The following is a 26,307-nucleotide window of genomic DNA, read 5'->3' on the forward strand; positions in this document are numbered from 1 at the left end:
ACAGATCTTGCGCAACATATACTGACACATGCGCATACAGCTGATATACAAAACGCCAGAATTTTAGAAACAGAGAAAAGAGAGAGAACAAGATATACACTGGAGAGCCTACATATTTTGAAAAACGGAGAAAAAACTATAAACAAAAAGGAAGATAGCGACGAAATCGGGGCAGAATATTTGTTATGTTTATGATAACAAATCAGTCTGACAAATGTACCTGACATTTATGGCACAGATAAATTATATTATGTGACTCAAATTTAAAAAAATTTGTTGTTATTGTTTAGTGTTTTTATACTCAGTTGAGCAGAGCTCACAGAGTATATTAAGTTTGATTGGATAACGGTTGGTTGTACATATATAAGGGAATCGAGATAGATATAGACTTCCATATATCAAAATAATCAGGATCGAAAAAAAATTTGATTGAGCCATGTCCGTCCGTCCGTCCGTCCGTTAACACGATAAGTTGAGTAAATTTTGAGGTATCTTGATGAAATTTGGTACGTAGGTTCCTGAGCACTCATCTCAGATCGCTATTTAAAATGAACGATATCGGACAATAACCACGCCCACTTTTTCGATATCGAAAATTTCGAAAAACCGAAAAAGTGCGATAATTCATTACAAAAGGCAGATAAAGCGACGAAAATTGGTAGATGAGTTGAACTTATGACGCAGAATAGAAAATTAGTAAAATTTGGGACAATGGGCGTGGCACCGCCCACTTTTAAAAGAAGGTAATTTAAAACTTTTGCAAGCTGTAATTTGGCAGTCGTTGAAGATATCATGATGAAATTTGGCAGGAACGTTACCCCTATTACTATAAGTAGGCTTAATAAAAATTAGCAAAATCGCAGAAGGACCACGCCCACTTTAAAAAAAAAAATTTTTTTAAGTAAAATTTTAACAAAAAATTTAACATCTTTACAGTATATAAGTAAATTATGTCAACATTCAACTCCAGTAATGATGTGGTGCAACAAAATACAAAAATAAAAGAAAATTTCAAAATGGGAGTGGCTCCGCCCTTTTTCATTTAATTTGTCTAGGATAGGATTAACCAATCCTTTTGAAATTTGGTACGTGCATAGATTTTGTGACGTTAACTGTTTTCTGTGAAAATGGGAGGAATCGGTTGATGCCACGCCCATTTTTTATACACAGTCGTCCGTCTGTCCTTCCGCATGGCCGTTAACACGATAACTTGAGCAAAAATCGACATATCTTTAATGAACTTAGTTACGTGCTTACTTGAACTCACTTTATCTTGGTATGAAAAATGAACGAAATCCGACTATGACCACGCCCACTTTTTCGATATCGAAAATTACGATAAATGAAAAAATGCGATAATTCTATACCAAATACGAAAAAAGGGATGAAACATGGTAAGGTAATTGGATTGTTTTATTGACGCGAAATATAACTTTAGAAAAAACTTTATAAAATGGTTGTGACACCTACCATATTATGTAGAAGAAAATGAAAAAGTTCCGCAGGGCGAAATAAAAAAACCCTTAAAATCTTGGCAGGTATTACATATATAAATAAATTAGCGGTATCCAACAGATAATGTTCTGGGTCACCCTGGTCCACATTTTGTTCGATATCTGGAAAACGCCTTCACATATACAACTACCACCACTCCCTTTTAAAACTCTCATTAATGCCTTTAATTTGATACCCATATCGTACAAACTCATTCTAGAGTCACCCCTGGTCCACCTTTATGGCGATATCTCGAAAAGGCGTCCACCTATACAACTGAGCCCCACGCCCTTTTAAAATACTCATTAACACCTTTCATTTGATACCCATATCGTACAAACATATTCTAAAGTCACCCCTGGTCCCCCTTTATGGCGATATCTCGAAAAGGCGAACACCTATAGAACGAAGGCCCACTCCCTATTAAAAATACTCATTAACACCTTTCATTTCATACCCATATCGCACAAACAAAGTCTAGAGTCACCCCTGGTCCACCTTTATTGCGATACCTCGAAAAGGCGTCCACCTATAGAACTAAGGCCCACTCCCTTTTAATATACTCATTAACTCCTTTCGTTTGATACCCATATTGCACAAACGAATTCTAGAGTCACCCCTGGCCCACCTTTATGGCGATATCTCAAAACGGCGTCCACCTATGGAACTAAGGATTACTCCCTTTTAAAATACTCATTAACACCTTTCTTTTGATACCCATATTGTACAAACAAATTCTAGGGTCACCCCTGGTCCACCTTTATGGCGATATCTCGAAAATGCGACCACCTATACAACAACCACCACTCCCTTTTAAAACCCTCATTAATACCTTTAATTTGATACCCATATCGTACAAACACATTCTAGAGTCACCCCTGGTCCACCTTTGTGGCGATATTTCGAAACGGCGTCCACCTATAGAACTAAGGCCCACTCCCTTTTCAAATACTCGTTAACATCTTTCGTTTGATGCCCATATTGTACAAACATATTCTAGGGTCACCCCTGGTCCACCTTTATGGCGATATCTCCAAACGGCGTCCACATATGGAACTAAGGATTACTCCCTTTTAAAATACTCATTAACACCTTTCTTTTGATACCCATATTGTACAAACAAATTCTAGGGTCACCCCTGGTCCACCTTTATGGCGATATCTCGAAACGGCGTCCACCTATGGAACTAAGGATTACTCCCTTTTAAAATACTCATTAACACCTTTCATTTGATACCCATATCGTACAAACGCATTCTAGAGTCACCACTGGTCCACCTTTACGGCGATATCTCGAAAAGGCGACCACCTATACAAAACCACCACTCGCTTTTAAAACCCTCATTAATACCTTTAATTTGATGCCCATATTGTACAAACACATTCTAGAGTCACCCCTGGTCCACCTTTATGGCGATATCTCGAAACGGCAATCACCTATAGAACTAAGGCCCACTCCCTTTTAAAATACTCATTAACACCTTTCTTTTGATACCCATATTGTACAAACAAATTCTAGGGTCACCCCTGGTCCACCTTTATGGCGATATCTCGAAACGGCGTCCACCTATGGAACTAAGGATTACTCCCTTTTAAAATACTCATTAACACCTTTCATTTGATACCCATATCGTACAAACGCATTCTAGAGTCACCCCTGGTCCACCTTTATGGCGATATCTCGAAAAGGCGACCACCTATACAAAACCACCACTCGCTTTTAAAACCCTCATTAATACCTTTAATTTGATACCCATATCGTACAAACACATTCTAGAGTCACCCCTGGTCCACTTTTATGGCGATATTTCGAAACGGCATCCACCTATAGAACTAAGGCCCACTCCCTTTTAAAATACTCATTAACACCTTTCTTTTGATACCCATATTGTACAAACAAATTCTAGGGTCACCCCTGGTCCACCTTTATGGCGATATCTCGAAACGGCGTCCACCTATGGAACTAAGGATTACTCCCTTTTAAAATACTCATTAACGCCTTTCATTTGATACCCATATCGTACAAACGCATTCTAGAGTCACCCCTGGTCCACCTTTATGGCGATATCTCGAAAAGGCGACCACCTATACAAAACCACCACTCGCTTTTAAAACCCTCATTAATACATTTAATTTGATACCCATATCGTACAAACACATTCTAGAGTCACCCCTGGTCCACTTTTATGGCGATATTTCGAAACGGCATACACCTATAGAACTAAGGCCCACTCCCTTTTAAAATACTCATTAACACCTTTCTTTTGATACCCATATTGTACAAACAAATTCTAGGGTCACCCCTGGTCCACCTTTATGGCGATATCTCGAAACGGCGTCCACCTATGGAACTAATGATTACTCCCTTTTAAAATAATCATTAACACCTTTCATTTGATACCCATATCGTACAAACGCATTCTAGAGTCACCCCTGGTCCACCTTTATGGCGATATCTCGAAAAGGCGACCACCTATACAAAACCACCACTCGCTTTTAAAACCCTCATTAATACTTTTAATTTGATGCCCATATTGTACAAACACATTCTAGAGTCACCCCTGGTCCACCTTTATGGCGATATCTCGAAAAGGCGACCACCTATACAACAACCACCACTCGCTTTTAAAACCCTCATTAATACCTTTAATTTGATACCCATATCGTACAAACGCATTCTAGAGTCACCCCTGGTCCACCTTTATGGCGATATCTCGAAACGGCGTCCACCTATGGAACTAAGGATTACTCCCTTTTAAAATACTCATTAACACCTTTCTTTTGATACCCATATTGTACAAACAAATTCTAGGGTCACCCCTGGTCCACCTTTATGGCGATATCTCGAAACGGCGTCCACCTACGGAACTAAGGCCCACTCCCTTTTAAAATACTCATTAACACCTTTCTTTTGGTACCCATATTGTACAAACAAATTCTAGGGTCACCCCTGGTCCACCTTTATGGCGATATCTCGAAAAGGCGACCACCTATACAAAACCACCACTCGCTTTTAAAACCCTTATTAATACCTTTAATTTGATACCCATATCGTACAAACACATTCTAGAGTCACCCCTGGTCCACCTTTATGGCGATATCTCGAAAAGGCGACCACTTATACAAAACCACCGCTCGCTTTTAAAACCCTCATTAACACCTTTCATTTGATACCCATATCGTACAAACGCATTCTAGAGTCACCCCTGGTCCACCTTTATGGCGATATCTCGAAAAGGCGACCACCTATACAAAACCACCACTCGCTTTTAAAACCCTCATTAATACCTTTAATTTGATACCCATATCGTACAAACACATTCTAGAGTCACCCCTGGTCCACCTTTATGGCGATATCTCGAAAAGGCGACCACCTATACAAAACCACCACTCGCTTTTAAAACCCTTATTAATACCTTTAATTTGATACCCATATCGTACAAACACATTCTAGAGTCACCCCTGGTCCACCTTTATGGCGATATCTCGAAAAGGCGACCACTTATACAAAACCACCGCTCGCTTTTAAAACCCTCATTAACACCTTTCATTTGATACCCATATCGTACAAACGCATTCTAGAGTCACCCCTGGTCCACCTTTATGGCGATATCTCGAAAAGGCGACCACCTATACAAAACCACCACTCGCTTTTAAAACCCTCATTAATACCTTTAATTTGATACCCATATCGTACAAACACATTCTAGAGTCACCCCTGGTCCACCTTTGTGGCGATATTTCGAAACGGCGTCCACCTATAGAACTAAGGCCCACTCCTTTTTCAAATACTCGTTAACATCTTTCGTTTGATGCCCATATTGTACAAACATATTCTAGGGTCACCCCTGGTCCACCTTTATGGCGATATCTCCAAACGGCGTCCACATATGGAACTAAGGATTACTCCCTTTTAAAATACTCATTAACACCTTTCTTTTGATACCCATATTGTACAAACAAATTCTAGGGTCACCCCTGGTCCACCTTTATGGCGATATCTCGAAACGGCGTCCACCTATGGAACTAAGGATTACTCCCTTTTAAAATACTCATTAACACCTTTCATTTGATACCCATATCGTACAAACGCATTCTAGAGTCACCCCTGGTCCACCTTTATGGCGATATCTCGAAAAGGCGACCACCTATACAAAACCACCACTCGCTTTTAAAACCCTCATTAATACATTTAATTTGATACCCATATCGTACAAACACATTCTAGAGTCACCCCTGGTCCACTTTTATGGCGATATCTCGAAACGGCGTCCACCTATGGAACTAAGGATTACTCCCTTTTAAAATACTCATTAACACCTTTCATTTGATACCCATATCGTACAAACGCATTCTAGAGTCACCCCTGGTCCACCTTTATGGCGATATCTCGAAAAGGCGACCACCTATACAAAACCACCACTCGCTTTTAAAACCCTCATTAATACATTTAATTTGATACCCATATCGTACAAACACATTCTAGAGTCAACCCTGGTCCACTTTTATGGCGATATCTCGAAACGGCGTCCACCTATGGAACTAAGGATTACTCCCTTTTAAAATACTCATTAACACCTTTCATTTGATACCCATATCGTACAAACGCATTCTAGAGTCACCCCTGGTCCACCTTTACGGCGATATCTCGAAAAGGCGACCACCTATACAAAACCACCACTCGCTTTTAAAACCCTCATTAATACCTTTAATTTGATGCCCATATTGTACAAACACATTCTAGAGTCACCCCTGGTCCACCTTTATGGCGATATCTCGAAACGGCGTCCACCTATGGAACTAAGGATTACTCCCTTTTAAAATACTCATTAACACCTTTCATTTGATACCCATATCGTACAAACGCATTCTAGAGTCACCCCTGGTCCACCTTTATGGCGATATCTCGAAAAGGCGACCACCTATACAAAACCACCACTCGCTTTTAAAACCCTCATTAATACATTTAATTTGATACCCATATCGTACAAACACATTCTAGAGTCACCCCTGGTCCACTTTTATGGCGATATTTCGAAACGGCATACACCTATAGAACTAAGGCCCACTCCCTTTTAAAATACTCATTAACACCTTTCTTTTGATACCCATATTGTACAAACAAATCCTAGGGTCACCCCTGGTCCACCTTTATGGCGATATCTCGAAACGGCGTCCACCTATGGAACTAAGGATTACTCCCTTTTAAAATAATCATTAACACCTTTCATTTGATACCCATATCGTACAAACGCATTCTAGAGTCACCCCTGGTCCACCTTTATGGCGATATCTCGAAAAGGCGACCACCTATACAAAACCACCACTCGCTTTTAAAACCCTCATTAATACCTTTAATTTGATGCCCATATTGTACAAACACATTCTAGAGTCACCCCTGGTCCACCTTTATGGCGATATCTCGAAAAGGCGACCACCTATACAACAACCACCACTCGCTTTTAAAACCCTCATTAATACCTTTAATTTGATACCCATATCGTACAAACGCATTCTAGAGTCACCCCTGGTCCACCTTTATGGCGATATCTCGAAACGGCGTCCACCTATGGAACTAAGGATTACTCCCTTTTAAAATACTCATTAACACCTTTCTTTTGATACCCATATTGTACAAACAAATTCTAGGGTCACCCCTGGTCCACCTTTATGGCGATATCTCGAAACGGCGTCCACCTACGGAACTAAGGCCCACTCCCTTTCAAAATACTCATTAACACCTTTCTTTTGGTACCCATATTGTACAAACAAATTCTAGGGTCACCCCTGGTCCACCTTTATGGCGATATCTCGAAAAGGCGACCACATATACAAAACCACCACTCGCTTTTAAAACACTCATTAATACCTTTAATTTGATACCCATATCGTACAAACACATTCTAGAGTCACCCCTGGTCCACCTTTATGGCGATATCTCGAAAAGGCGACCACCTATACAAAACCACCACTCGCTTTTAAAACCCTCATTAATACCTTTAATTTGATACCCATATCGTACAAACACATTCTAGAGTCACCCCTGGTCCACCTTTATGGCGATATCTCGAAAAGGCGACCACCTATACAAAACCACCACTCGCTTTTAAAACCCTCATTAACACCTTTCATTTGATACCCATATCGTACAAACGCATTCTAGAGTCACCCCTGGTCCACCTTTATGGCGATATCTCGAAAAGGCGACCACCTATACAAAACCACCACTCGCTTTTAAAACCCTCATTAATACCTTTAATTTGATACCCATATCGTACAAACACATTCTAGAGTCACCCCTGGTCCACCTTTGTGGCGATATTTCGAAACGGCGTCCACCTATAGAACTAAGGCCCACTCCCTTTTCAAATACTCGTTAACATCTTTCGTTTGATGCCCATATTGTACAAACATATTCTAGGGTCACCCCTGGTCCACCTTTATGGCGATATCTCCAAACGGCGTCCACATATGGAACTAAGGATTACTCCCTTTTAAAATACTCATTAACACCTTTCTTTTGATACCCATATTGTACAAACAAATTCTAGGGTCACCCCTGGTCCACCTTTATGGCGATATCTCGAAACGGCGTCCACCTATGGAACTAAGGATTACTCCCTTTTAAAATACTCATTAACACCTTTCTTTTGATACCCATATTGTACAAACAAATTCTAGGGTCACCCCTGGTCCACCTTTATGGCGATATCTCGAAACGGCTCCACCTATGGAACTAAGGATTACTCCCTTTTAAAATACTCATTAACACCTTTCATTTGATACCCATATCGTACAAACACATTCTAGAGTTACCCCTGGTCCACCTTTATGGCGATATCTCGAAACGGCATCCACCTATAGAACTAAGGCCCACTCCCTTTTAAAATACTCATTAACACCTTTCTTTTGATACCCATATTGTACAAACAAATTCTAGGGTCACCCCTGGTCCACCTTTATGGCGATATCTCGAAACGGCGTCCACCTATGGAACTAAGGATTACTCCCTTTTAAAATACTCATTAACACCTTTCATTTGATACCCATATCGTACAAACGCATTCTAGAGTCACCCCTGGTCCACCTTTATGGCGATATCTCGAAAAGGCGACCACCTATACAAAACCACCACTCGCTTTTAAAACCCTCATTAATACATTTAATTTGATACCCATATCGTACAAACACATTCTAGAGTCACCCCTGGTCCACTTTTATGGCGATATTTCGAAACGGCATACACCTATAGAACTAAGGCCCACTCCCTTTTAAAATACTCATTAACACCTTTCTTTTGATACCCATATTGTACAAACAAATTCTAGGGTCACCCCTGGTCCACCTTTATGGCGATATCTCGAAACGGCGTCCACCTATGGAACTAAGGATTACTCCCTTTTAAAATAATCATTAACACCTTTCATTTGATACCCATATCGTACAAACGCATTCTAGAGTCACCCCTGGTCCACCTTTATGGCGATATCTCGAAAAGGCGCCCACCTATACAAAACCACCACTCGCTTTTAAAACCCTCATTAATACCTTTAATTTGATGCCCATATTGTACAAACACATTCTAGAGTCACCCCTGGTCCACCTTTATGGCGATATCTCGAAAAGGCGACCACCTATACAACAACCACCACTCGCTTTTAAAACCCTCATTAATACCTTTAATTTGATACCCATATCGTACAAACGCATTCTAGAGTCACCCCTGGTCCACCTTTATGGCGATATCTCGAAACGGCGTCCACCTATGGAACTAAGGATTACTCCCTTTTAAAATACTCATTAACACCTTTCTTTTGATACCCATATTGTACAAACAAATTCTAGGGTCACCCCTGGTCCACCTTTATGGCGATATCTCGAAACGGCGTCCACCTACGGAACTAGGCCCACTCCCTTTTAAAATACTCATTAACACCTTTCTTTTGGTACCCATATTGTACAAACAAATTCTAGGGTCACCCCTGGTCCACCTTTATGGCGATATCTCGAAACGGCGTCCACCTATGGAACTAAGGATTACTCCCTTTTAAAATACTCATTAACACCTTTCATTTGATACCCATATCGTACAAACGCATTCTAGAGTCAACCCTGATCCACCTTTATGGCTATATCCCTTAATGGCGTCCACCTATAGAACTATGGCCCACTCCCTCATAAAATACTCTTTAATGCCTTTCATTTGATACACATGTCATACAAACAAATTCCAGGGTTTCCCTCGGTTCATTTTCCTACATGGTTATTTTCCCTTATGTTGTCACCATAGCTCTCAACTGAGTATGTAATGTTTGGTTACACCCGAACTTAACCTTCCTTACTTGTTATATTATATATATTTTCCAACTTTTCAATGTAAGTGACACTTGTCATGTATTTTAGGATATTGTCTCTTATGTATTATCTTTGTTTGTGTCTTATAAAATAAAGATCCTGCCCTTGAAGATGCCAAGGAGATTGGCGAAACGTAGGGAGTTAAGTGGAGAAGAAGCGTATCTTTTTTTCTTGCACTAGCGCACATCAGACCGCATCAGCTTATTAAAAAACTAACATTAATAAAAAAATCCATGAAGCGGTCAGCAAATAAATATCATAATAGATATCAAATTATTTTGTAAACACAAAACGAAAAGACGAAAAACATTTTATGTAGTTTGTCCATTTGTATGTAGGTGCATATGTATGTATATATTAAGGGATGTTGTCACATACGTATTTCATATGCACTTTCAACCATTTTACAATTGCATAAAATTGAGAGGCATAGGAAGCGGAAAAAATATGCATAAACCAAGAAAAATAGTAGTAGCAACGAATTTTCGGAAAGCAAATTTTGACAAAAATCCTTAAAAGTAGAAAAAATACAATTCTATGGATACATTTTTCTTGTATGTACATTCTATTGTTGAGTCTGCTCAAAACCTTTGAGAGGCTGATAGATGTATACATAAAGTCCAAAATGGATTAAAAACCGTTCTCTAAAATACACCATGAGTACAACAAAGGCAATTCGCTAGAAAAAGCATAGCACAGGGTGGTTATAAAAATAGAGCAAGGCCTGGAATATAAGGAGTAATACAAGGAGCCTTAGGAGCCTTCTTAGACATTGCCGAAGCCTGCAACAAATTCTGTCTTCCAGTGAGTTTTGCAGCTCCGGCTCACGCTCATTTCCCACGGGAATGCTCTGGATTATTGAGAGACTTGAAAAGCAGATGTCGGGAAATTTTCGCACACGTGAAATGTGATAGGCAGATGTCGCCGCTGTTTTTCATTTAACTCATACGGCGAAAGGCTAAGCAGCGACAACTATTTTTGAAAAAGTAGGTTTATTAAAGGCCGCGTTGCCAACCTGAAAAAAAGTAATTAACAAATTATCTGGCTCACAAATTGAACCAGACTTCTATCTGGATTTATCTGGCTCAAATCATTGTTGTTGCATTTACATGCAAAATTATTTATCTGGCTCAGGATTTTGCCACCGGATGACGGCAATAGTCTATAAACGGGCGATCATGGAAGGTCTTAACTTTATTGAGGGAAATCCTGTCATAAGCAGACGGATCGGCTGCATGTTAAATTAATTAACATCAATGGATAGGGTCATGCCACAGAACGGATTTTCCCCTCTGCCGTGGACGCTAGTCATCAGCAGGCTATCCTGGAGGTTCGAGAAGGGAGCCATCAAACTTACGGCGTACGCTGATGACGTTGAAAATGTCATAAGTTGAAGGCGCCTTCCAACAATACACTCTTTGATGGATTAGGCGCTGCGTGGTATACATACCTGGGTATCTAATGTCGGGTTGCCCGCCAAAGCGGAGAAGACGCATATGGCCTCTTTTACTAAGAGGAACAAGGTCCATAATTGGACCAGGCCTAAGCTAAGGGTAGAAACCTTGCACAAAATATCTAGGAAACTTTCTAGAGAGTAAGTTGTCGTGGAAGATCTACGTGGAAGAGAGATTGCAGAAGACCTCGATGGCACTTTATCGTGTTCTCTCTTATTGGGTATTTACAGAGATTGTAAAGCTTATCCTGTACTATGGCGTCCTTGTTTGGTAGACATTCAAACAAAAAAGATCCTACCTCAAAAACTTCGAAGGGGTATGCAGGCTTTCAATGCTTAGCATTACGGGAGCCCTGAAAACAACCTCGATGGCTGCCCTGTATGCCATTCTGCACATTCCACTTATAGACGAGGCTAAGTGCCTCGAGACAGCGCCATCAATTACTGGACGAAGATGCTACCTAATTTCGTACCTGTGCTTTCATGAGTCTCATAGAGCTACACCAAAGGTGGACATTTGGTGCAAGGGCGCTCAAATGGGAGACGAGGCGCTACACCTGTATATCGATGGTCCTAAAGTAATGGAAGAAGTATGGTCTGCTGTATAATATGCTGATCCGGAAATAAAGAAGTGTAGTGTTTTTTCAATTGTAGTGTTTTTCAATTTGGTAGATGTTTTACAATTTTGATAGGTGCTTAACGTAAGTACCTGTCAGTGGAAGACTCAATCCCACGGTGTCAGACATGGATCTAATTGCCTGATCAATGGCTAAATTATCGGCTCCATGTGTTGCCTTCCCTCAACACTTCTAAGCGGAGTTCTTGGTACCAATTAGCTTGTAATCGGGCGTTTCAAATACAATTTCTTACCTTGGTCTGATAGGGGAGGACAATGGCATCCGATTGCAAGGCAACTCCACCTTGAATTCCACTATGATTGTAATTCCATGTGCGAGTATTTCGCAGTAATACATACAAGTGTCACAATGAAAAGTATGATGACAGTTCGTTGCTGGCCCTCAGGTCGCTTGCACCCAGTCTGCTTTTGGTAAGCACCCGGCACAAGAGACAGACAGTAAATTTATCATACCACTTTGATTCCCGTTAAAACAGGAAAGTGCTGACATATGAGCGCACTTCAACTTTTATTTACTTGTTTTCTTTTTTTTCATATTTTGGTTAAGTTGTGCATGTGACATGGCCAATATTATTGAGGCAGTAGAGAGTGCAAGTGTATATAATATTTGCCAGTATATGTAAATATATACACATATATCACTGTAGGATGAGTTGATGAGTATGCAGACTCCTACACCACCTCCCTCTTTACGCTAGCAATGAAATCATGTACTGTTGCCAATCAAAATATTTATAATATAATCCATGCGCAGCAGCCTGGCAATTGAGGAAGAGGTTTCGATGAATACAGAGTAACCATATATAAATATAAGCTTGTACTCATGTTTAAATAATAATTCAATCAGATATTGTACCAGTTCTGATCACTTTAATAGTATTGCATTATATATTGAAAAGCTTTTTAGTTAAGGAAAAAAGTTGCTGTAGTCGGTGTAGTCTGTCGAAAAATGTACCAAATACAAGTTATCTTATAGGTAGGGCGAAAAGTTCCTTCACGTCTGAAAAGATTACACATGGTTTTATGCTAAACGCGGCATACTTTAGTGGGTAGAAATCTTCTATTCAGTCATCTTCCTAGCAGGCACAACATTGAAAACGGTGGCGTCTAGCAACAGAGCTTGCATTGCAACCAGAGTATCTGGGCTTTCAGACGGCTCTCATTTTGGAATGCACACCTTTTCACTAACTAAATCCGCTATAGAAGGTTCGTTCTTTTTAGCACCCCAATAGCCCAACCTTCTTTACAGCACGGGAATATTCGGTGTTTGAAGACTCCACGGATACTCTTCATAGCGAGTTTGACTAAGTGCGGCAAAACAAACCTCATGGAAGTATACAAGTTTATTGCCTTCATATAAGGAAATATTGTAACGAATTTACTTGCAATCCTTTTATTTGCAACCCTCTGCTAAGTTCGAATCACTAAACTGTTGAATAAATAACTCCAATATGTAATAATGCAAAATGGCCTTTATTAAAGTACTTCACAATAACACTCAAACTGTGCAACGAATAGCTTGCTTAATAACCAAACTGATTGATAGCACAAATGAAACTCTACTATTCAAAATAATACTGCTCTTGCTCGCTAGATAGCGTCTTAGTCGAAACTGCTTGACAACACAAATCAAACTGAATTCCAGCGCCTCTACAATTGCCGTCTTTTATACTCTTTGATTTCAACCTTCGCATCTTCTAGGCGCTTCCAGAATCTACTAGTCCAGCAGCTCTCAAACTTCTCAGCTGTAACTACAATTGCACAATTTTATAGTGTTTATCAGTGCATACTTATAGGAGTATCACAGATATATGCATGTGTTTGTGCATCGACTCTCCGCTGCTCGTATACGTACATGGTACATATGTGTAGACGCAATTATTGTTTCGTTTATGTAGTAGATACATGATGATTGATATATGGTTGTGCATGATATCACTGTTTAGCATCGGCTTAGAGTTGGCAGCACCCCTTAGTTTTGCAAATATTCGTAACAATATGATATTCAGCTATTCTCTGAGATAAACAGTGATCTTTCTTGGAATATTTTTACTTAAAGCCCCTCAGAGGAAATAGTGGGTTGGAATTCCATCAAATCAACCAGGGCTCCAGACATATCGACCAATATATTATTTACATGTATGTGTCTATAACAATTTTGTTGTTGTATGTGTATGTGTATGTATGTATCTATATTGATGAACATTATCGGTGTGGATCTTGGCCGAGAGATAACCATTGCTCTCACTTTGTGCTATTGACACACGTCTTCAACTCAGCAGGAGTGGAGTTAAAATAGTGCCTCAATGCGATCAAAGAACAGATATCTCGACATGGATATAAAAATAAGAGAGAGAGGGGAAGAAGGAAACGGGAACACCGCTAAAAAATTTAGTCCTGGATTTTAGTAAGTCGTAAAATAATAGCATTTTAGTAAATAAGCGTACTCGGGAGATGGGCCTTAGAACGTTTTAAGGAAATAACACGTCAAGAAATTAACGTCCGTTTCCTCCTAACTCTAAGTCCGAACGTGAATCAAATTCGAAAGCAAGTTGCTACCGCTCCGGTTAGTCTGTCTTCAGCTTCTGCTGTTACTGCCTAACTCTAGATAGCTGTTTCTCAACATATGTCGATAAATAGTCGCTCCGAATCTACCTCTCCGTACTCCACTTCATCTGTTATATAAAAATAAATAAATGTAAGGCGCGATAACCTCCGAAGAGATCTAAGGCCGAGCTTCTCTTCCAATTTGCGTCGTGCTCCTCTTGATTCTTCCCTACAAATTGGCCGGACGGGACCTACATGTTTTATGCCGACTCCGAACGGCATCTGCAAGGCAGATGAGTTTTCACTGAGAGCTTTTCATTTTCATGGCAGAAATATAATCGGAGCGCTTGCCAGACACTGCCGAAGGGCGACCCCGCTTAGAAAAATTTTCTTCTAATTGAAAAATCTTATTTCTAAAATTTTGATGTTGCATTGCCCGGGAGTTGAACCCAGGGCATACGGTGTGATAGGCGGAGCACGCTACCATCACACCACGGTGGCCGCTGTTATATAACTGATGCATTTATGGCTGACGACGGCCGTAGAGGAATTCATAGGTACGAGCCGTTTACTTTTAAGTCTGGCTTTCTCTCATGTTCCCTTGCCACCATTTGGGGCCACCATTTTGGGGAAACTGTTGCTCTCCCTATACCTATGGTTTACGTCTCCATGTGTATTTATTTTTAGCGCATAAGTTCTACTCATTCAGTGATCGAGTCCTACCTAACCCTGAAGAATAAATCACTCTGCAATTGTCTTATTCCAACGTCTTTCAAAACTAAGGGATAAAAATTGAGGATTTCTTAAATATTTGAGCACGCATCAAGCTTTTTAGCGATCAAACCGCTGAGCTTTCAACAAGCGATCGTTATTAATAACATTTATTGGTGATGAGCTATGCTTATTACTTTATAGCTTCCCTCCATGAGTATAGACAATGTCCTTGACATCTTACCTTGCCATCAACACCCATCGGTGCCAAAAGGTAAAGAATAAGTCTCTACTGCGTGAGAAATATGCGATTGATATGACCTAACCTAACCTTCTACTTGATGTGTGTTATGGTAGCGAAAGAATGACTCGCCTAAAAGTGTAAAGCTGAAAAGGTCTCAGCTATAAAAAGCTCAATTCTCCCTTTAGTACTAATTAGCATTCGATATTATATATTCATTTCCACAGACAGAAACATTGGAAGTAGTGATACCAATATCATATCAATGAGGAAATATCTGGCGATATGATGGTGCCCGAAGGAGGCTCGGCAAAGTTGGTATGCAGAGCGCGAGCACATCCGAAGCCAAAAATAACATGGCGACGAGAGGATGGACGCGAGATTATTGCGCGTAATGGTGCCCACCAAAAGACTATAGGCATTTAGAGAAGAAATTGACATATTCATACATATACATACACGTTTTAGATATTATAAAGAATGTAAAATTCTTTGCTTTTTCTTCTCTTGCATTTTGCAGCTCTATCAGTTGAGGGCGAAATGCTTACATTGACCAAAGTAACACGCAGCGAAATGGGCGCCTACATGTGCATCGCCTCTAATGGTGTGCCGCCGTCAGTCAGCAAACGAATGAAATTACAAGTGCATTGTGAGTATGAAAAATTTTGAGCTTACACATAAGGGTGGTCCTTATTTTTGAACTTTAAAAAAATGGTCGGGGCACCCTGTCATATGATTCTCCTCAGAAAAAAAATTAATACGTATTTTTTTATTTTAGTTTTAGAAGCATTTTAGAGGTCGCTACCATGCATCAAAGTTTTGCAAAACGACTTTTGAATCCGTAATATTATCTAATGGCATGCTTTTATTAGTATATGTATTAGAGTGATTCAAAAAAATTGCCATCCCTTAGGGTTAAGTTAGAGCACTAAATTTTTCCAAGGCTAATATTTTCCAAGGCCTAAAGTTTCAGGGGGTAAGACCGAAAAAACACATTTTTTTTAATTTGAATCACCCTAATGTATATATTCAGTTGATATTGAAATCAAAAAGTAAGAACTCATGTTATTATTGAAAACATCGAATCTGAACTTCTTAATAGTAGCTTGCTTTGATTTGTTTATAAGTGAAAATAAGTTTTTAAATTCAAAAACTAGGTGGCGTTGCATGGCCGTGAACTACATTTTTTTTTTTTAATTGTAACCCGAGTTGGCTTTGCACACACCTTTCTATACATTGGTTTGTGTTTTATAAGTGAAGTCAGCTGTTGAAACATTTTTCAAATTGAGAATCCAGTAGGTGCTGCATGGCCGTAAGCTAAAATTTTTTTTAAATAGTAATACGAGTTGGCCTTGAATCTTTGCATTTATTTGTAACTTTTCTGTATTTTAAAGTGTACGGGTTGCCTGTTATAAGTTATCATGGCGTCTACAAGTAAAAAAGCTAGTCTATCAACTAGAAACAAAACCAATATTTGGCTTCTCGGACAATCAATACCAAATCTCAATCAGTCAAAGTTGCCTTCTTTTGGCGAAGTGTTACATTTATTCTTTTGTTACAAAAATGAAGAAAAAAAAATGTTCGGGATTCTGCGAATCTTGCCGCATGTGAAGTCATAAAGTTATGGGAAAAGGCCAGTATACCAACAAGATTGAAAAAGCATGTGATCAATAAAATAGAAAAACTCTTCAATGAATGGCGTAATCTAAAAAAAAATAAAGAAAAAAAAAAAAACGTTCGAAGAAGTTACAACAAAAGGAACAATCCTGGCATCGTAACTTAGAAGATCTGTTTGATATCGCGCATTCTGAAGCTTTAATTATTATGACAATAGAAGAGGATAAACAGTTCTTACTAGCATAGCGACAGCTGTTTAGGCAGGATGCCTAACTTTTTCCGAATCTGTCTGCGATCCCCCCAATGCAACCTGCGAATCGATACTCGATACTCGAATTAATTTGTAACCACCCACACCATCACCGCCACATGCATGTGCATGCATGTACATGTACGTGTATGTGTGTTTTTTGTCAGCACTCATGCATATGCATGTCGGGGTTGATGTGTGGGTGCCCTTCCCCTCCAAAACGGAGGATTTTGCGGGTCAACGGTTGTAGCTTGCTATACAACCGGCCTCTTGGATTCTAACAGCCAACCTGTTCACATCTGCCGCCAGCGATCTCTGCCGTAATTGTTTGCGTTTATTCAGGTAATATTTTAACCTTTGCTATTTTCACATTTACCCAATAAATCATATCTATTATAACGAGAAATCTCGTATTCTCTTATTTTACTCCAACCCGCTTATTCCCACTGAGATCGACCCCGGTGCGCCCACCTACCTCCAGGAGCACACGCACGCCGGCCGAACATTTGGTCCTTCTTCACCAGGAATTTGGAATACAGTACCTATATACAGTCCACATCACAAGATACCATAGCTGACCGCACACACTTCAGAATTCCTAACATAAAAAGTTATACGGAAAAATATTTGCCCATCAACAGCTATACCACAAAATTTGGAAAGTCTATTATTTAATACCAGCGTGCAAAACACTGAGCAAGCGACAGCCAGATTAAGCCATCAGCAACACCACAAGTCATCTTGCCACATCATCACCAGAACATACAAATCACCAAAAAGTTCACAGTAAGTGCAATATTTCTTGCCACATTTTTTTTGGTTAAAATAATAAATAAAAGTGCGAAAAATCGATCTAAAGTGCCATACGTGATTGTAGTTAACCGCGAAAAGTGTGAAAAAACTGTGTAGTGCCAAACAGGAAAATAAGTGCAAACGCGTTGCATTAACGTTGTTAAGATTCCTTGTGACTATCTGGCCTGTCCCCCCACCAGCGGTAAGGCTCTCCGGACACAGCACAAGGAAGAGGTGCACATAACCTCACTTTCACATAAAATTTCACACCATTCGATATAAATTTTCTTTTTGCATCACATTATTTTCACTAATTTCTCTAATTAATCTTGTTACACAGTTTTGATCCTTGTTGCATAAGATTTATTTCACGGTTTCACACTTTTCGTGGAGTTTATATCAACTCGCACTTATTTCATAATAAAATTGAAGGTTGAAGTGGCGAGTGGCCCCTCCTTTACTTTACACAGTACACATCGGTGTTGCTACCCCCTGCGCTCTGTTTTAAGGCACAAATAATCTGCAAAGTCAGACAAAAATAAACAAATTAAAAGTAGTAACTAAAATTTTGCGTAATTTTAATAGTTGTTGGTTGGGTGATTCGCTCTCCACTTTTCAACCATGAACATGGACTCCTACATTAGATTGGCCGATCGAATAATCGAATTCGAGGCAGATTTTAATGACATAAATGCGGCTCTGCACACTATACACACTCTTGCAATACAGCAAAAAGAGTTGCAAGCTAAGTGGGAAAAAGCCGAGAACGCCCTCGAGGAATTGCTTGACTCTGACACGCTCGACGCTAAGAAAATTGCAGCGGTCAAGATCAAGCATAAAGCGGCATATGCCGTATTCCTGAGATGCATGTCGAACATGGCTGAACTTCAAGCCAAATTGAAGGAGGAACAAGATAGAGCAGTCAAACCTGGGGGAGAACGCGCGCGCGAACACAGTATCCGCCTGCCAGCTTTTGATACTGAGGTGTTCAAGGGCGACTAACTATCTTGGCCAACGTTTCGTGACCTGTTCACGGCCATCTATAAAAATAACAGTCGCTTAAGCCCGGTAGAAAAGTTGTTCCACCTTAACCAAAAAACTCAAGGTGAGGCAAAGGACATTGTCAAGAAATGTCCTTTGACAAATGAAGGCTTCGAAACAGCCTGGAAAAACCTATGTGAGAGATACGAGAATAAGCGGATTCTCGTAAACTCACAACTACAAATTTTGTTTAATCTAAAAAAGATAGATAGCGAGTGCGGCAGCTCTATCAAAACCTTACAGCGCGACATAAATAATTGCTTGGCATCTTTAAAAACACATCAGATCGATGTTTCAAATTGGGATGCGATTATTACCTATTTATGTTCGACAAAATTACCTGAAAATACGTTGGCTCTATGGGAGCAGAGCATTGACCACAAGACGGACATATCCAAGTGGGAGGATATGGACAAATTCTTGTCAAATCGTTTCCAGACACTTGAAACCGTGTCTGGTTTTACAGGGAATGCCACTTCTAAAGTGCAAAAATCAAACACGTCGCGCCAGTCGACGGAAAACCCTACAAAAAGACTTGGTGCTTTTCAAACCAAAGTAACCAAGCAAACAACAAAATCAATGTGTAAAATGTGCAAATCTACGGAGCACAGATTACGCAACTGTTCACGTTTTTGCGATTTAAACCCGGTAGAAAGGATTAAATTCGTCAAATCCACAAATGGCTGCCTGAATTGTTTATCCCCAGGACACACAGTGACGAGGTGCACCAGTTCATACAACTGTTCCAAATGCCACTCTCGTCACCACACGCTCCTGCATGCGGACACACTTCAGCAACCGGCGGTACGAAATCCCTTCAAAGATGCGGATAATGCCCCGTCAACTTCGGCACAGGCAAGGAAAAGACAGGAATCGGGACAACCACCTTCCTCTGCGAATCAGAATGTCAAATCCTGCCATGCCAATTCCAGCACAGGCGTGCTATTAGGAACTGCTCGCGTACACATTCACCATAATGGTACCGACTTCTCCGCGCGGGCATTAATTGATTCTGGGTCTGAATGTTCCTTTATAACTGAAAGACTGAAACGCAGAATCAATTTGCCAGCGAGGAAAATGCATGCCCATGCTTCAGGCATCACAAATGCGGTGTCAGCTCAGGTGAAAGAAGCATCCAACATCGAACTACGTTCACCAGTGGATCCCTGCTTCAGCCTGAATACACCCGTACTAGTTCTAGCGAAACTCACTGGGAATCTTCCATCCTGCCATATCAACGCAATGACTATGCAGGCATTCCCAGACTTGGTTTTGGCAGACAAGAGGTTCTACGTCAACGAAGACGTAGACCTCATACTTGGCGGAGACATATATCCCCAAATTATAATGAACGGTATAAAAAAGAATGTGCTAAACACACTCTTAGCCCAAGAGACAGTGTTCGGTTGGATACTGACCGGCCGTATCGAATCACCGAATCCAACGAAGAGCATTATGTCTTTCTACAACGAGGTTGCGATAGACAACCAACTCAAAGCTTTCTGGGAGGTAGAAAATGTACCCAAAAATAAAATATTAAATGAAGATGAAAGGTACTGCGAACAACTATTTAAAGAAACAACGCAGCGAAGTGAGAATGGAAGATACACCGTGTCACTACCAGTCCGGCAGGATTACCCTAACAATATTAACTTAGGACCATCCCTGAAGCGTGCATGCTCTCAATTCTTCCGGAATGAGGGGCGGCTAATAAAAAACCCAGATTTAGGTAAGGAATATGTTCGAGTGTTGTCAGAATATGAAACGCTCGGACATGTGAGAAAATTGAAAGGAAATATCCCATCCGACGATTCGGATCATTACTTCCTGCCCCACCACGCCGTTATTAAAGCGGAAAGTACCACCACAAAGGTACGCGTAGTATTCAATGCCTCGAGGCCTACGGCCAACGGTAATAGCCTAAACGATATTCTCCTCCCAGGCCCAGTTCTACAAGCCGATCTACCCATCCTTATTTTACGATGGAGACTATACCGTTTCGTCTTCAATAGCGACATCGAAAAGATGTATTGACAAATTTGGGTGAACGAAAATCACACCAAATTTCAACGTATTGTGCATCGCACTTCCCCGAATGACCCTATTAGTCTTTACAAATTAAAGACGGTTACCTTCGGAGTGAATTGCGCTCCATATCTCGCGATAAGAACGCTCCTACAACTGGCTGACGACGTCGCAAATTCAAACCCTACAGCGACTAGCATACTAAGAGAGAGTATGTACGTAGATGATGTTTTATCTGGAGGACACACAATAGCGTCAACCATCAAAGCAAGAAACGAGATTCACGAAACCTTACACTCAGCTGGCTTTCCATTACGCAAGTGGATTTCAAACTGTAAGGAAATTCTAAAGGACATCCCCAAAACGGATTTGCTCAGCGAGGATTTCTTAGCGTTCGAAGAGCCTAGTTCTGTAAAAGCCCTGGGAATACGATGGAACGCTCACTCAGACGTCTTTTATTTCAAGGCAGGAACCCTGGAAAATGGCGAAAACATCACCAAACGAGCAGTCCTATCCGCTATAGCCAAACTTTTCGACCCTTTAGGCTGGCTTGCGCCAATGGTCATTGTGGCCAAAATACTCATGCAGAGTATTTGGTTAGAAGGCACCGCTTGGGACGACCCAGTATCGAGCAGTACGCTAGAACGATGGAAAACCTTCACCGACCAATACCATGAAATCGATAAAATCAGGATACCTAGATGGGTCAACTCTTCTCCAGGAACCGACATCGAGATCCATGGATTTTGTGACGCATCCGAGAAGGCTTATGCAGCAGTCATTTACATGCGTGTCAAAACGGATGATAATGTCTGCACAAACCTACTTCTAGCCAAAACCCGAGTAGCCCCAGTGAAAACTCTTTCTCTTCCACGATTGGAACTGTGCGGAGCCGTGCTGTTAGCGGAAATCACCGAATCCATTTTCAGAAACCTTAAATTGGGACCAGTGAGAGTTCACCTTTGGACGGATTCAACGATCGTTCTCGCATGGATAAGGAAACCGCCTTGTTCCTGGTCAACTTTCGTCGCACATCGGATCACCAAGATCATCGACATGGTCGGAAATAAGGACTGGTTGCATGTAAACTCAGAATCTAACCCAGCAGATTTAGGTAGCAGAGGATTACCTGCGTCTGAATTGGTCAACAATTCATTGTGGTGGCAGGGACCTTCTTGGCTGCAAGAAGACACTTCCCAATGGCCAGCACAAGAAAGTGACTACATCACCTCCGTAGAAGAAAAGAGGGCGAAGACCTGCGCAACAACAACAGTGAATACTACCGATGTTCTCCAACGCTTTTCAGACCTACCTAAGGCTTTACGGGTGCTCTCATACGTTATGAGGTTCTACCGAAGAACTCACCCCAAAACAAAAAAAATCCTTTCAAGTCGGGTCACCCTTAATCTCTCCGGATGAGATCAAATCAGTAACCAAATTCTTAATTAAAATCTATCAGAAACAACATTATAGTTCCGAATATAATGATCTAAAGGCCGGAAAACCAATTGGAGGGAAAAGTGCAATACTCTCACTTACTCACTCACTCACTCTCACTTAGACCAAGATGGCATCATTCGGGTAGGAGGGCGACTCGGGGCGTCAAAGGACTTAGCTTTTAATGAACGCCACCCAATCCTCCTCCCATACAACTGCAGGTTATCCCGTCTTATAGTCCTAATGTTTCATCAACAAAGTCTGCATGGAGAAAACCAACTCATGTTACGTCTGATACGCACCCAATATTGGATACCTAACATCAAAACCATGATTAGGGCAACAACTCACAATTGCAAAGTTTGCACGATACACCGAAAGCGTGCTCAGACCCAACTTATGGGTATTCTCCCTCGTGAACGCACGACATTCAGCCGTGCATTCACGAATACTGGAGTCGACTTCGCCGGACCCTTCGACATCAAAAGTTACGGCGGTAGAGGGTGTCGACTATCCAAAGGCAATGTCTGCCTTTTCGTGTGTTTTTCCACACGAGCAATTCATCTGAAGGCCACTACTGACCTCAGCACACCATCATTTCTAGCGGCATTTGCCCGTTTCATATCTAGGCGCGGATGGCCAAAAAATATGTACTCCGACAATGGTACGAACTTTGTCGGAGCGTCACGATCCTTACGATCAGAATTCAAGACCTTTATCTCACAAGCGCAAGAGAACGCTGTCTCAAAGTACAGCCACCAGTCACTCACGTGGCATTTCATCCCTGCGGGCGCTCCTCATATGGGAGGGCTGTGGGAGGCTGGAGTGAAAAGCTTCAAAAGCTACTTCAAAAAGATAGCCTCACCACACAAGTTCACATTCGAGGAATTCCATACACTCTTGTGCCGCATCGAGGCATGCCTAAACTCGCGGCCGCTCAGCCCGGCATCCAATGACCCAACGGATCTTGAGCCGCTTACCCCAGGTCATTTCCTCACTGGCAGTCATCTACTGGCTCCGCCAGAGCCGGATGCTAGTGAGAGCCCTGCCTCGATGATCAATCGGTGGCAGAAACTCAGAGCCCTCCATCACACTTTCTGCAAGCGATGGAAAACCGAATATCTCACCGAGATCCAGAAACGATACAAGTGGAAACATCCACAACCTAATCTGAAACCCGGAGACCTAGTTGTTATCAAAGAGGACAACCTCCAACCCAACGAATGGAGAATGGGGAGAATCGTCAACACACACCCAGGCTCTGATAACCGTGTACGTGTTGTTGACGTTCATACAACCAGGGGACAGACCACTAGACCAATTACGAAATTGGTACTCCTTCCGTCCCACGACAAGGAGGATTAAATGTAAGGGGCCAAAGCCCGCATTACAAAACCCAAAAACCAAAACTCTATTTCCACCAGCTACCTAAAATCAGAGGCCCACGGTTGGTGGTAGCATAGAAGGCAAATTAAGGAACCCGCGTCTTCGTGTCTCTCTATCCCTAAGCCTGTGGTTCTCCCGAGCCATATATTATAATCAACCCCCCGGTCTCGTGAGGGTGCGAGTCTACCGGAGGGGAAACCTAAGGCGTACTACGCGATGGCAATGGGGAAAGGGAGCGCGGGACATAAAGACGCGTTCAACCACGCGCCTTGATGCCCCGCTATCCCTAAGCTTGTGTCTCTCCCGAGGCCCGAATTATAATCAACCCCCCGGTCTCGTGATGGTGCGAGTCTACCGGAGGGCGATCCTACATCTTCTCTTTTTTTTTGTTCTCTACCCCCGGTCTCGTGTCGAGTCTACCGGAGGGAATCCTACACCTGACTACTGGTGGGCAATGGGAAAAGGGAGCGAGACGCACGAAGACACGGGAGAGCTTACCAAAAGCTCGCAAACAAAAAAAAAAAACATTTTTTCTAGGTGCTTTAACAATACTAACCGAGGGCCCCCCGAACAGAAAACCCCACCAGTCCCGCGCACACCCAGAGCGAGGACACGAGAAAATCTCCGAATTCACTCGCTCGCCCCGAGCGAGGACACCAGAAACCATCCCATTCACTCGTTATCCCATAACGAGGACATCATAAAAATCTACAGCAGAAGGGCGAACCGATCTGCCACGGAACCTAAAGGCGTTCAGCCCATTATCTTTCTTAATGCCCAGCTCTCGTTCACCCCGAACGAGGCCAACAACCCGCTTAACCCAGCTCTCGTTCACCCCGAGCGAGGCCAACAACCCGTATAACCCTGCTCTCGTTCCCCCGAACGAGGCCAACATAACCTAACGCAGATTCGTTATCTGCCACAGTATCTGCAATTAAGTTTGCATTTTACGCCCCCAAAGAAATTTATTCATATCGTCACCAGAATATCCAGCGATTCCAAAAATATTCAAATAGAAATAAAGTCGAAAATTGAGATACTGAAGATGTGCCATAACATCTCTTATTGGATTTCTAATAAATAATTTAAAATGGCTCCAAACTTAATTTGGAAATAGTTGGACAATATATACTGCAATGCATATACACAAAATAGGCGTCCTCAACGTTGGTGATATTTCGTAAGCCGATTCAAAAGTTTGCTAAAAGTTGTATTTGTGACTACGTCAATTAAAGTATCATAGTGAAATCCATTAAAATCACAAGAAGTTTGCTCGGCTGACAAAGTTCTCAAGTCAAATAGCATTGAACTTATGCTCACATAGGGAGTTTTTGAAAAAAAAAATAATAAGTTTTTTTGAAATACATAGTATGTCTCTGAATAAAATTCTGACGTACGGCATTCTTCAAACATATTCTTAAGGGTTAAAAATCCAACATAACCCGTTCTCAATTCACGAAATATTAAGTAAAAAAAATGAGTTATATTCATCCTCAAGTTCATGACACACAACTTCTTTATTATTCTACATTTAAATTTGTAACAATTGCGTATCCTTGAAATCAAAAATGAAGTAATAGAAGAATCCCTGTTTGCAATACGTGAAGTTGCCAGAAAAGGGGGTTGGCTTGCACCTTCTTGCAGGGATACCAGGTACCTTAACAAATAAATCAGTTCCCAGGTTACCCCCTTGCGATCGATAGGCGACATTTTATTACACATATCCTACTTGTAAACCTGTACTATGTGCGCGACTATTAGTAACTATGCAACTTGCCAATTATGTAAACACCATTCTTATCTAAATTTGGTTTGTGCACAGAAAGAACTTCAACGACATTAGCAACGAAAAACATATTACGTAGGCCTCCATCGCACAACACAGCATAGCAAGGCAGCGACGCAATGCTGGCGCAGCGACTGGTGCCACCGAGGCACACAACAAACAATGCCACGTTAGTTGAAAGAAGAGGCTCAATAGAAGGTTGTAGTAACTTGAGCGCCTACACGCGCACCTTAGTTGGCAAATCTTTAGTAAGCTACAATTGCATTGCACAACTAACCAAGCATACCGTCTCTATAGAATCGTGCCAAGTGATTTTGAATCGTTCAAATAATGTTTTCATTGAAACTAAATGGGCATGTACAGTATTGGCATATTCGGCTACAATTGAAAATGAAGTCCCTGTCTGACTTAAATTTAGGCAACGTCATTACTGTTCTATAATTTCAGTATTAGTTCCTTCAGCGCCTATACAAGCTTGCCACACGATTATAGTAAACATACCGGCCCCCTTGCCTATATTGTAGCTATATTCTGCA

At 41.2% G+C, this 26,307-nt stretch overlaps 1 pseudogene; it reads left to right on the forward strand.

Moving 5' to 3' along the window:
- Positions 1 to 26,307, forward strand: part of LOC137236018 (neurotrimin-like) — a 104,823-nt pseudogene that overhangs the window by 41,064 nt on the left and 37,452 nt on the right.

The sequence above is a fragment of the Eurosta solidaginis genome, unplaced genomic scaffold (assembly GCF_040869045.1).
Source record: "Eurosta solidaginis isolate ZX-2024a unplaced genomic scaffold, ASM4086904v1 ctg00001227.1, whole genome shotgun sequence".
In the NCBI taxonomy this organism is placed as follows: domain Eukaryota; kingdom Metazoa; phylum Arthropoda; class Insecta; order Diptera; family Tephritidae; genus Eurosta; species Eurosta solidaginis.